The sequence below is a fragment of the Mytilus trossulus genome, chromosome 2 (assembly GCF_036588685.1).
Source record: "Mytilus trossulus isolate FHL-02 chromosome 2, PNRI_Mtr1.1.1.hap1, whole genome shotgun sequence".
NCBI classification, from domain to species: Eukaryota; Metazoa; Mollusca; class Bivalvia; order Mytilida; family Mytilidae; genus Mytilus; species Mytilus trossulus.
This window is the reverse complement of record NC_086374.1, coordinates 93,878,907-93,894,025: the sequence shown is the minus strand read 5'-3', so window position 1 is coordinate 93,894,025 and position 15,119 is coordinate 93,878,907.

Sequence of the window (15,119 nt, the reverse complement as noted above, 5' to 3'; positions counted from 1 at the left end):
TTATTGGAATATTATCTGCGTATTTTCTATATATTTTGATATCATAGCAAAGTATTTTAATCATTATATTCTAGAGACGGATTTTCTATATAAATTGTCTTCAAGTTTGTAAGCATCCACGTAAATTTATCGCTCAAATGTTTGGCAACATTATGCAGCCTGAAAAATAATAAATTGTACAAGCCAAATTTCAAATTGTCAATACAACTGAATTCTTTTATTTTGACGTTTCGTTGAGGTATATAGAAATATATAAACAAACATACGAAGAGAAAAATAAAAGCAAAGGGTTGATTTCTAACATAATAACGTAAATCTCGTTCACATATCTGACATATAAACTATAGCTTTTTATTTCGTTTCTGTTTTTTTTCTTCTGTATTTTGATCATTGGTTGCAGCTTACCCAATGTTCAGAAAGTTAACCATTCGCTGAAGCTCCACGACAAGTAGTTCGAGATTGACGAAATAGGAACATGCATACTTTTTGCGTTTGTTTTTGTTCGTTAACAATTATGTCATCACGGCCGACACTCGGCTAACCGAGAGATAGGTCGGTTAATCTATATTGAGTATGCGGCTATATCGGCGGTGGAACTGTTAATCGGGTTGGCTTAAGTCTGTTAATCAGGTGTTATCGTGAAAATCAGTGCAAGGTCAGCATGTTTCATTGTATAACTAGATAATTATATTTATTCTACTGGCTTACGCTATATTTCTCACGATAGTATCGGCTTCTATCCCAGCAAAGTCGGACCCGTTATGTACTATTCTTTTAGTTCTGGTTTGTATCATGATGGTTAGTGGTGTTATAGTAATTTTGACTATAATTAGCGCATACTATTACTATATGGAAGATGTCAGCCATGCGAATTCATGTTTAAGAAGGTTGGCATTGCGATTTAATCGAAAACAGAAGGACAAAATGAATTTGGAAAAAGACAAAGACACAAATTCTAATTCTCTTTCTGGTAGTTATTTAACTGGAAAAGACTTGTCTATAACATTGGACATTATATTTTGCGTTATTTCTTTTGTTACATTTATTGGAATATTATCTGCGTATTTTCTATATATCTTGGTATCATAGGAAAGTATTTTAATCAATATATTCTAGAGAAAGATTTTGTTATTTCTGTATTATTTGTCTTTGAATATGTAAGCATCCATGTAAATTTATCGCTGGTAGGAGTAAAATGTTTGGTGGAAACATTATGAAGCCTGAAAAATAATAAATTGTACAAAATAAATTAGCAAATTGTTAATATAACTGAATTCTTTTATTTTGACGTTTCGTTGAGGTATATAAAAATATATAAACAAACATACGAAGAGGATAAAATAAAAGCAAAGGGTTGATTTCTAATAGAAATACATAAAACCTCGTTGAAATATCTCACCCTGGCATATATACTATTGGAATTACTTTTTATTTCGTTTCTGTTTTGTTTGTCAGTTTTTTTTTTTATCATTGGTTGAAGCCCATGTTCAGAAATTTAACTGTAGCTCCACGACAAGTCTATTGAGATTGACGAAATAGAAAGATGCATTTTTTTTTTAATTTGTTTATTAGCAATCATGTCATGTTCCAATGAAGAAGTTATAACAGATTGATATTCTGACTATTAATTGCCAATAAAAGAAACACATCCCATGTGTGTTTGCTCTGTGATTAAGTACTTTCAATTCAATACTATTAGGTTTGTTTGCAAAGTTATTTGTTTTATAGATTATTTGATTGGATGTTGTTCTGTGATGATCCACTGTTAAGTCATATTTCATTTGATCGTTTATTGGTATCACGTCGTCGGCGTCGTCCGGAAAACAGATGGTTTCCGGATAATTAACTAGAAATCATTAACATTTTAACACAATGTTTATAGCCACAAAAGGAAGGTTGGGATTGATTTTAGGGGTTATGGTCACAAATGTATAGGAATTAAGGGTAAAAAAAGGGCCCAAAGACGCATTTATGTTTTGTTTTGTTTTTTTTTGGGGGGGGGGGGGTATGGTTGAAATCATTTAAGCAATTAGGGGCAGAAAAAATATGTATAAAGAAATGATTAGCTGTAAAGTTATTGTATGAAGCTACTATTAATGAAAATTAATCTTTTAAAATTTTGTAATGTATTTTAATGAGTATTTATTGTTGCAAACTCCATGAGAAATTTGAATTGAGATTATTTTTTTGAATAAGGGAAAGGAGGAGATGAAAAAGTGGGGGTTGGGGAGGGGGGGAGTTAATAAGAATTTTTAGGGGAGGGTACATTTTTCTCATTCAGATTTGAAAAATTAAAAAGATTTTTTTTTAGAATTTATTTTTGAACAGCATAGTGCATTGCTCAAGAGCAAAAACAATTGTTTGAATTTCATTAGACCACATTCATTCTGTGTCAGAAACCTATGCTGTTTAACTATTGAATCACAAGACAAATTCAGCACTGTATGCAAGCTTGAATGTTGTGTCCATACTTGCCCCAACTGTTCAGGGTTCGACCTCTGCGGTCGTATAAAGCTGTTCCCTGTGGATCATATGGTTTCTAATGGAAAAATATACATTTGTAAAGTTTGTGATCCGCCCATAAAGATAAGAGTACATTTGAACTGTGTCGTATATCAGAGGTAGTTAATGCACACAAAGGCTGTCCGGACTATAGCAAGAAAGAAGAGATTTTCCCTGTTTCGTGTGTTCATAATTAAAAATACAATCCACCCAATGCCAAGAGAAGCGGGCTAACACTATATTCTTCAGTGGAAGATTAAAAGGAAACATCAACAACATCCAGGCCACGTCCAATTGTATTTGTAGCATTTGTATTTTATCCATCTGATGAATTAAGCCTTTTTCAGTTGCTTTTTATATTTCGTTCTTATTTTTTGTACTGTTACACCACTGTCCCATCTCAAGGGGGGGGATCATGCTAACATGCTTGACCCCGCCACCACATGTTCTATGTATGTGCTAGTCCCAAGTCAGGAACATGTTACTCAGTGGTTGCCGTTTGTTCATGTGTTACATATTTGTTTTTCGTTCATTTTTAGCTCACCTGGCCCAAAGGGCCAAGTGAGCTTTTCTCATCACTTAGCGTCCGTCGTCCGACGTCCGGCGTTAACTTTTACAAAAATCTTCTCCTCTGAAACTACTGGGCCAAATTTAACCAACTTGGCCACAATCATCATTGGGGTATCTAGTTTAAAAAATATGTGCGGTGTCCCGTCCAACCAACAAAGATGGCCACCATGGCTTAAAAGTAAAATATAGGGGTAAAATGCAGTTTTAGGCTTATAACTCAAAAACCAAAGCATTTAGAGCAAATCTGACATGGAATAAAAAAAAATTATGAGGTCAAGATCTATCTGCCTTGAAATTTTCAGATGAATCGGACAACCAATTGTTAGGTTGCTGCCCCTGAATTGGTAATTTTAAGGAAGTTTTGCTGTTTTTGGTTATTATCTTGAAAATTATTATAGATAGAGATAAACTCTAAACAGCAATAATGTTCAGCAAAGTAAGATTTACAAATAAGTCAAAATGATCAAAATGATCAATTGGCCCCTTTTGGATTTATTGCCCTTTATAGTCAATTTTTAACCATTTTTCGTAAATCTTAGTTATCTTTTAGAAAATCTTCTCCTCTGAAACTACTGGGTCAATTTAAAGCAAAATTGGCCACAATAATCATTTGGGTATCTCAGTTTAAGAAATGTGTCTGGTCACCCGGCCAACCAACCAAGATGGCCGTCATGGCTAAAAATGGAACATAGGGGTAAACTGCAGTTTTTGTCTTATAACTCTGAAACCAAAGCATTTAAAGCAAATATGTTAAAGGGTTAATTTATCTATTAGATCAAGATCTATCTGCCCTAGAATTATCAAGCAAATCAGACAACCCGTTGTTGGGTTTCTGCCACCAAATTAGTAATTTTAAGGAAAATTTTGCAGTTTTTGGTTCATGTGGTTATTATCTTGAATATTATTATAGATAAAGATAAACTGTAAACAGCAATAATGTACAGCAAAGTAAGACCTAAAAATAAGTCAACATGATCAAATAGGTCAATTGACCCCCTAAGAAGTTAGTGCCCTGTATAGTCAATTTTTTTTCAATTTTCATAAATTTCGTAAATTTTCACTTACATTTTTCACTGAAACTACTGGGCCAAGGTCATTATAGATAGAGATAACTGTAAGCAGCAAGAACCTTTAGTAAAGTTAGATCTACAAACACAACACCAAAACATAATTTAGTCATGGATCCATCGGTGTCCTTTGTTTAATATTCACATAGACCAAGGTGAGCGACACAGGCTCTTAAGAGCCTCTAGTTTGTACATAAATTAGGCCATTAGTTTTCTCGTTTGAATTATTTTTACATTGTCATTTCGGGGCCCTTTATAGCTTACTATTCGGTATGCATGGGCTTTGCTCATTGATGAAGGACGTACGGTGACCTATCGTTGTTAATTTCTGTGTCATTTTGGTCTGTTGTAGAGAGTTGTCTCATTGGCAATCATACCACATCTTCTTTTTCATGTCATAACCAAAAGAAAAAAGTGAATCAAGTTCACAAAATATCATAAAATAAAAATAACGATATTAACAAATATTGAGGTAAATGTAATTTTGTTTGATCCTGAAGATTTAATAATTGTTGATATAAAATCAATATACATGTATACAATATGAAAATCACTGACAAGTTTTGAATGAAGGAACAATTCGAAACTGTTTACATATATTCCATATTAATTTCCCTTTTAAATTTGCCATTTACATAATTCACTTCAAATTTACCCTGTAAACGCTCTTCATATTTTAAAGCCTTTGACCAAACAGTTTCATTGACTCTTTTCGATCATGTATATAAGAGTTTCACATGTGTAATGCGTTCATTTTTGTGTAGAGAGAATATGTGCAAATTATACATGTAGCCGTCTAACCAAAAACGAATAAATATATACTGGACTTTGTTTTGAAAATGCAGTAGCTCGAGAATTGGTCTCTTGTTTAAAATCCTATTACATGCAATCGCACCAACTTATCGTGATTTCTGGCACAATAAGGCCTAACCCACTGCTTTTATGTTTTCACAATCAGTTAGTTATCTTCTTTATCTGCTCCATGAAGTACTTGTCGAGATGAAGAAATAACATTACTTGAGCAAAGTATCATATATAAGTTCGGTGTATATATGCATTCATTCCATATCACCTATCGCACATAAACAAGCCCCACATTCAACACCAGCTCAGATTGGACAACCGACACCTTCGATGCCAATTTCTATGCACTCTATATCAACCCCGCCTCATCCTGATTCATCATAATTTATGAATGAAGTCAAAGAAAAATTACAAAAACTTGAAGTTTTGGAAGATATTTAAGAATCGAATGCTTCTTTTTGTAACTTTATTGGGGTGTAAAAGCGTTGACCGAAGTACATTTTGTATGAAGCGCGGAAGCGCTTGATTCTAAAAATGTGCGCACGGTCAACGCTTTTACAACTATATGATGTTACAAAAGGAAGCATTCAATACTTATAATTACATTTTCTAGATATGATCACGAAAACACGAATTTTATAAAAAAAAATATATTTAAATAAGTTGGATCAATAAAACATATAATATGAAAGTCCACAAGAAGAAGAAACAAATATGTCATCAACTTATGCAAATTATAAAACTACAGGACAAAAATCATTGATCAGCATCAGATGTCTATGGGGAATATTTTTTTATATCTAAAGTTATTTCGGATGAGCACAACCCAACAGGAATCACGCTTTTTAAAATTCGATAGTCGCATATATTTTTACAATTTTTCCTCAAAGATAATTTCTCATTTTAACAAACATACCACTTGTTTCATTGGATAGCATACCATAGTTCCTTGTCTATTGTAAATCAAAATTAACATTTATTGAGTAAAAGACCAGGAAAGGGAAGTGTTTCCTGCATTATATCAATCATTCTCAATTGTTTGAAACGTTGTTTCTAGAAACTTATATGAATGGTAATTGCCTTTCAATCTAAACAACGTCCAAACTAATTTTTAATACTCTCAAAAATAAGCAGAGTTTTCCGGCTCGTTCTTACAGAAATAAATGTAAGATTAATCCTCAAACTACTTAATAGTCAAAATTACAATGCTAATGTTGATTTTAAAGCTATTTAAATGAAATGTTTATAAAGTTCAATTTTTACAATTAACAGTTCGCAGATGCATGTTCAAAGGTAAGTTGCGATAAAAAAAAAACGAAATGACGGATATGTGAATCAAATCAGTTCTGGATACTCGGTAATATCTTTATTATTTTTCGTTAAAATACAAAATTATATGATTTTATAATTTATCTCTTTTTATCCTTTCTTTAATATTTTTTTATCAAAATAATATTTTGTCTGAAAAAAAATCCATTCGCAGCAATGAAGTTAGGGTGGCAACATCTCAAACATTTACATACCCCAGATGGGAGTACTATTGTTTGTTTAGTTAACACTTGAATTGTTTTACATTGTCTTATCGGGGCCTTTTATAGCTGACTATATGCGGTATGGGCTTTGCTCATTGTTGAAGGCTGTACGATGACCTATAATTGTTCAAGTTTGTGTCATTTTGGTCTTTTTTTGGATAGTTGTCTCATTGGCAATCATACCACATCTTCTTTTTTTTATACTATATGACTTACTGCTACACTTCATTATGTATCAGTATGTCGTTTGTATCTTTGTTCCACTTAGTGCCAAATTAAAATTTCGTCGCTTAAAACCAGTTACTTATTTTTGTGTCAAATAAAAATAGAAACCTAATCATTTAATGAAAAATTCCTCCACATTTACTTTAATTATTGTTGTGGCTTTGAGAGCCCATTTTTCACTTTAAACATTTAATCATACTTCACGGCTATAAAAATGTATCCAAGTTTTAACTTCTGCATGTTTGCCAGAACCAACAATGGTGAATTTTCATTTACTTTGTTTTCAAGGGTCAACAATTATTTATTTATTTAATTGATTGTTGTTTTCTAAAACATCCAGTGGCGAATATTTCATACATAATCAGGACGAGAATATAATTGAATTCAGAACCACTGTATATTGTTATAAATTCAAAGCATATCACGGTAGGTAAAGTGTCCGGCTGAGATCGTTTATTCGAGGAAATCGCTCCTTTTATTCGAGTGCAGGTCCAGTTTTTCGAGTGATATTACATGCGATCATATCGATTTACTAATATTTCGGGAATATAGTAGTTGTATTCGTGACAGTTTATCTTATTCTGAATGCTAAAAATGTTTTGAGCACAAGCTACAAACAATTTCCGTGTAGTTCACTCAGAATTCAGTGTTTTATATTGTCCGTGTTTTTACGAGAGCAACATCTAAAACGTCCGGGTTTTTCAACGAATGGTCCGGTATTTTTTTAAGAACATATAATTCTTACTTAGTCACAAAAACATATTACTATGTCTATAAAATTTAACACTTTTCAAGATAATTATAATTTTCTGTTTAAAAAACATATTACCATAACCTTGCAGTATTATGATATATAAGAAATCACTGGGTCCTTTTTAAAATAGACTTTAGAACCGACAACAGGGACTCATAATCTTTTCCTTCAATTTCATTCCATGCTACCCTTTGTCTTAACCATCAATATTATTTATGATTGATATTTAAAATTAGGAATGAACATATGTATATATTACAGTAATGAAAAGACATTGGAGAAAGAAAACTAAGGAAAAGCAGTAAAAAAATCAGAAAATAACTTAGGCAGCAACCATTTGATTTTCTGGGGTAGGGGCTATGGTTTTTTTCTGTGCAAACTTTTTTTTTCGCCTTCGACGAAAAACAATTTATTTTTTTAGCGACAAACCGAAAAAAATTTTTTTCTTTCAATTTTAGCATTACATATAGTGGCAGCTGAGGGTGAAACAAACAATTTTTTTTTCTCAGGGTCCGAAACAAATTATTTTATTCACCAAAACCTGGAAACAAACTTTTTTTCCAAGAAAAACCATAGCCCCTCCCAGAAAATCAAATGGTTGCTGCCTTATAAAAATAAAACAACACTTTAAAAGTTTCTTGCGTCCGAAACCCTTTTATGGATTTACTTTTATCCAGAACACTCAAACTCGAATATTTGACAGTCAAAGATGTATAAGATGGGGGGGGCAAGGGGGGTCCCCATAACAGCAATACAGTGAATTGATTTGGTGAAAAACAGATAACAAGGAATTGAAAAGGGACAATAACAGATAACAGTAAATGAAATAAGAAAATAAATCTGTCCAGGACCAATCCAGTAGATGACTCGTAGATCTTAGTATATAACTTGTGGTATGCTAGATAATTGTAAATTGTGTAAACAAGACGTTTCGGCTGTTGAGGCAGTTCTGCCTTGGTTGATTTTTTCTGTAACTTGTACAATAAGTTATAGTATGGATGTTGAATTTGTATGAACGAAATTACTAGTTTCTGTTTTTGATATAGGGATAATTTTAATCTAGGGCATTTGAGACATCATTAATGATTTAGGGTTTTTTATTTAATTTTTGAAAATAGTGCAGCCAGTGACACTTTATTATCAATTTGATTTTTGATGTTTTTATTTCTGAAAAGCAATATAAATACTTTACAAGTAATTTAAGAACACACACAATATTTTTTTTTTATTTAATAACCTCATGATAAAAATTACTTCTGATAGTATAATAGACATTTGACCTAGTGAAAATTTGGATGACACTAAGTCAGTGAAACACCAATCATGCATCTTCTGTGAAATTATAGAATATGGAAAATTAGGGTACAGCATTGGAGAAGCTGTAGGATTTTTAAAAGGGTATTTGTCGAAAAAGAAATAAACGTGTCATGCTTTACCAAAAATCGGCAATCCCGTGTCACACTTAGACCCCAATGAGACCCACTGAAAATATGGTGGTCAGGGTTCTCTTTCATGTAAATGAAAAGAGAGGGAGTATCACTTATAATATAAATGCTAAAAGAAAAAGATGTTGTATAATTCCCAAAGCCATAATTCAAACCAATACCACTTAGTAATGTAAAACAATTCAAAAGAAACCAGATGCTCCGCAGGGCGTAGCTTTATACGACCGCAGAGGTTGAACCCTGAACAGTTGGGGCAAGTATGGACACAACATTCAAGCTGGATTCAGCTCTAAATTTGGATTGTGATTTAAAAGTTGACACAGCATAGGTTTCTGACACAGAATGAATGTGTTCTAATGAACTTAAACTTTTGTTTTCTCTTAGAGCAATTCACTATGCTGTTGAATATTAATCCTCTCAAAAAAATGTTTGAAAAAAAATTTCTTTTTATTTTTGAAATTTCAAATGAGAAAAATTGAACCCAATTTTTAATCACATCACCCTTTCCCTTATTCCAAAACTAATCTCAATTAAAATATTCTAATGGAGTTTGCAACAATAACTACTCATTTAAATACATCATAAAATATTAAGATGTAAAAAAACTGCTTGTTATCACTGAATGGTAAAGATAATTTAAATTTATCAGTTGGTAGTAAAAAGTGAATATACATTGTATATTGTATATAACAAAGATTTAAGTTGATTCTGGACAAAGAAAGATAACTCTAATTAAAAAAAATTCTTGCAATAAGATATTTCTTGCTTCCTATTCTGGACAAAGAAAGATAACTCTAATTAAAAAAAAATTGCTATTTCACAATACTGTGCAATTGAAAAGACTTGCTATTGCACAATACTTAATATAATAATTTTAGATCCTGATTTGGACCAACTTGAAAACTGGGCCCATAATCAAAAATCTAAGTACATGTTTAGATTCAGCATATCAAAGAGGCCCAAGAATTTGATTTTTGTTAAAATCAAACTTAGTTTAATTTTGGACCCTTTGGACCCTTTGGACCTTAATGTAGGCCAATTTGAAAACGGGACCAAAAATGAAGAATCTACATACACAGTTAGATTTGGCATTTCAAAGAACCCCATTTATTCAATTTTTGATGAAATCAAATAAAGTTTAATTTTGGACCCAGATTTGGACCAACTTGAAAACTGGGCCAATAATCAAGAATCTAAGTACATTTTTAGATTCAACATATCAAAGAACCCAACCAATTCATTTTTTGTCAAAATCAAACTAAGTTTAATTTTGGACCCTTTGGACCTTAATGTAGACCAATTTGAAAACATGACCAAAAGTTAAGAATCTACATACACAGTTAGATTCGGCATATCAAAGAACCCCAATTATTCAATTTTGATGAAATCAAACAAAGTTTAATTTTGGACCCTTTGGGCCCCTTTTTCCTAAACTGTTGGGACCAAAACTCCCAAAATCAATACCAACCTTCCTTTAATGGTCATAAACCTTGTGTTTAAATTTCATAGATTTCTATTTACTTATACTAACGTTATGGTGCGAAAACCAAGAAAAATGCTTATTTGGGTCCCTTTTTGGCCCCTAATTCCTAAACTGTTGGGACCTAAACTCCCAAAATCAATACCAATCTTCCTTTTGTGGTCATAAACATTGTGTTTAAATTTCATTGATTTCTATTTACTTAACCTAAAGTTATTGTGCAAAAACCAAGAATAATGCTTATTTGGGCCCTTTTTTGGCCCCTCATTCCTAAACTGTTGAAACCAAAACTCCCAAAATCAATCCCAACCTTTCTATTGTGGTCATAAACCTTGTGTCAAAATTTCATAGATTTCTATTAACTTAAACTAAAGTTATAGTGCGAAAACCAAGAAAATGCTTATTTGGGCCCTTTTTGGCCCCTAATTCCTAAAATGTTGGGACCAAAACTCCCAAAATCAATACCAGCCTTCCTTTTATGGTCATAAACCTTGTGTTAAAAATTCATAGATTTCTGTTCACTTTTACTAAAGTTAGAGTGCGAAAACTAAAAGTATTCGGACGACGACGACGACGACGCAGACGACGACGCCAACGTGATAGCAATATACGACGAAATTTTTTTCAAAATTTGCGGTCGTATTAAAAACTAACTGCCTAATTTATCCACAAAATAGTGAACGAGAAACTTAGTAACACAGTAACAAACTACACCACCGAATCCGTCTCCTGACTTGGAAATGGGTACATACAGAATGTGCCGCACTGCGTCAACTTACGCATGCTAGTTGGTGTCCAATTCTCCCCTAATCATGGACAGTGGTGTAATAGTACAACATAAAGACTATTATGTGGTCATTGAATAAAAATAATCTATAGGGTGAACCAATGCTTTTTTTAGCTCACCGGGCCCGAAGGTCTAAGTGAGCTTTTCTCATCACTTGGCGTCCGTCGTCCGTCGTCGTCCGTCGTCTGGCGTCCGGCGTCCGGCGTTAACTTTTACAAAAATCTTCTCCTCTGAAACTGCTTTGCCAAATTAAACCAAACTTGGCCACAATCATCATTGATGTATCTAGTTTAAAGTTTGTGTTTTTTGACCCGGCCAACCACCCAAGATGGCCGCCATGGCTAAAAATAGAACATAGGGGTAAAATGCAGTTTTTGGCTTATATCTGAAAAAGCAAAGCATTTAGAGCAAATCTGACATGGGGGTATAATTGTTTATCAGGTCAAGATCTATCTGCCCTGAAATTTTCAGATGAATGAGACCACCCATTGTTGGGTTGCTGCCCCTAAATTGGTAATTTTAAGGAAATTTTACTGTTTTTGGTTATTATCTTGAATATTATTATAGATGGAGATAAACTGTAAACAGCAATAATGTTCAACAAAGTAAGATTTACAAATAAGTCATCATGACCAAAATGATCAGTTGACCCCTTTAGGAGTTATTGCCCATTATAGTCAATTTTTAACCATTTTTCGTAAATATCCATGATCTTTTACAAAAATCTTTTCCTCTGAAACTATCGGGCCAAATTAATCCAAACTTGGCCACAATCATTATTGATGTATCTAGTCTAAGGTTTGTGTTTTTTGACCCGGCTTACCATCCAAGATGGCCGCCATGGCTAAAAATAGAACATAGGGGTGAAATGCAGTTTTTGGCTTATAACTCAAAAACCAAAGCATTTAGAGCAAATAAGACAAGGGGTAAAATTGTTGATCTGGTCAAGATCTATCTGCCCTAAAATTTTAAGATGAATTGGACAACTCGTTGTTAGAGTGCTGCCCCTAAATTGGTAATTTTAAGGAAATTTTGCTGTTTTGGGTTATTATCTTGAATATTATTATAGATAGAGATAAACTGTAAACAGCAATAATGTACAGCAATTTAAGACTCAAAAATAAGTAAAAATGACCAAAATGTTCAATTGACCCCCTAAGAAGTTATTGTCCTTTATAATCAATTTTTAACAATTTTCATAAAATTTGTAAATTTTTACTAATATTTTCCACTGAAACTACACGGACAAGTTCATTATAGATAGAGATAATTGTAAGCAGCAAGAATTTTCAGTAAAGTATGATGTACAAACACATCACAATCAACTAAACACAATTTTGTCATGAACTGCCTGCTTCCTTTGTTTAATTCACATATACCTAGGTGAGCGACACAGGCTCTTTAGAGCCTCTAGTTTTATAACAAAATCCATACTATAGTTATTGTACAAGTAATAAGTAAATTATAATTTGTACAAAATGCTACATGTTTACATGCAGACAACAGAATTTATTACAAAGGATAATAATAATATATACTGGAATGGTCCTGGGTCCAATTGATTTTAACATGCTTATGTGATGTATGTTACTGAAATTCTTCTGCAAATACAGGGCCATCCGATATTACCAGTAGAAAGACCTCAATAGATATACATTGTAAGAGGATGTGATAAGCGTCCCAATGAGACTATTATCCATTCAAATCACTATTTTCAATTATTTTCAATTTCTACGAAAGATTGGCTGTCAAAATGCTAACATTCCAATTTTCAATAACAGTTAACAGCAAATAGATTCTCACAATAACAGATAACAAAATAGATAAAAGTCCTATAACAGCTAACAAAGAATAAGACAATAACAGCTAACAGTAAATATATTTTCAGAATAACAGATAACAAAGAATTAAAATGCCCCATAACAGCATAACAGTTAAACCCCTTGCCCCCCCTCGTATAACAATCAAAACATTTGAAGAGAGAACATACAAATAGCCAAAGCAATCCAAGGTAAACTTTTCCTGACAGAGTTTTTTATGTTTTAAATTGTTAAATGGCAAATGAATGATTGTTGATCTTAACGTACAGGGGCAAATGTTTCATTTATGTTCAAGACTAGAGCAAATAAACAATAAATCTAATATTTAGGTTCTGTAACAAAAGACGTTCGGTATGAAGGTCGGTAAATTTAGGTTGCCACTCAAATTTAGGGTATATTGATATGGACAAATATTTTGCCTTGCAACATGCAATCTATGGACTTATCGGAGAGCTGTTGCAATGGTTCTTAATGTTTAATGAGCGTGGCACTGTCTACACACCCATACTGACCGGGCGTGGATGTGTATTTAAACATCCGACACGGCAAAATGGACACCCACGATGACAAGGGTTTTACTGCTGGTCGAATGTAGACCCAAATAGAAATAAGACGATGTGGTATAAGTGCCAATGAGACAACTCGACATCCAAGTCACAATGTGTTCAAAGTAAACAATTATACGTATTACTTGCATCATCAAGACAAACAGTAAATGAAACATTTCGGATATATTTTTATGATAATAAAAAATATACATTTACCCGCTTTATAAACTATATGTGTACGTACGTCTCAGTACAACATGTCTGAAGATTGTTTACATAAAGATTGTTTACATCAAAAAATATTAAGCGTATGAATAGATATATTTAGGAAGATATGGTATGAGTGCAAGGAAATCCATATCGGTACATTTATATGAAAGTATCTGAATACATTTGTTAGAACGATGCCTTTTTAAGACAAAACATTATGCATATAACCAGTTTTGTAGCAACGGTCTATTAGTATAGATACGGCACAATTAGTTTGATATTTAAAGCGGCATGAGCTTCTAAATTCATGCACACCAAATTGACTCACTTATAAAAATGACGATTAACAAGTATATCAGAGTTACGAAAGTTCCATGGAAAACATACAAAATGCATGTATTCGTTTTAAAGTATAAACCATTCGTCCGTGTTTTGGGACCAGATGCTATGTAATAAAACATCAATATGTTGACCTCCGAAGATTGCTTTTGGGTATGTCACCCCGGAATAGATAAAAATAAACAGGCATTTATTCGGAAGAAAGCATGTGCAATAGTACATTATGAAGATTTTCTAGTTCTTTTTTATTTGATATCATAGGCTAAAAAAATCGTGTAAATCACAATGATGGGTTTTTATGCGGACCGAATCAGTCAACGAAATCAGTCGTTCTAACGGCTACCCTAGTTTTTACTTTAACAGCTGACATTCTTTTTAAAGAATCGTGCAATTGATCACCAAATGAGGTCGTACATGGTGTCGCGCATGCATACGAATCCAGTGCAGACAATGCAAATGTATCGAAGAACTAGCTAATGTTGACGAACTTGAACAAAACTGATTTCTTAAAGCGAATTTTTACCAATAGTCTGTTCAAACCAAAAAAAAAAACAAAAAAAAAAACACCCCAAAATTATAATTACTACTTTACTTTTTTGAATAAGCCACTTAAACTGTCAAAATCGTGGCTATTTCCCATAAATTTTTAACATATAAAAAATTTCAAGGAAATTCTTCAATTATTTTTTTTCTGAATGTACACTGTGATTGTAACTTGCTCAATTATTTCAGTTTATGCACTGGCGCTGGTAATTTATCTTTTTCGGGGATGGGGGATGCTATGCTTCTAGTAACAAACATTTTGTTTCTCGACTTTATACAAACACGAACTTTTTTATTCAGTAACATAACGCAGAACTGATTCAATGTCGTATTAATTTTTCCCTAAAATTTTCAATGAAAAGAAACTATTCCCTCCCCCCCCCCCCCCCAAATTCCCTTCTGTACAATTACAAATACAAATCTCTTTTATGACAAGGTTATACGAGTTTGTTTTCTATTTCTACTGATATGCAGATAAGGGACGATATGTTTT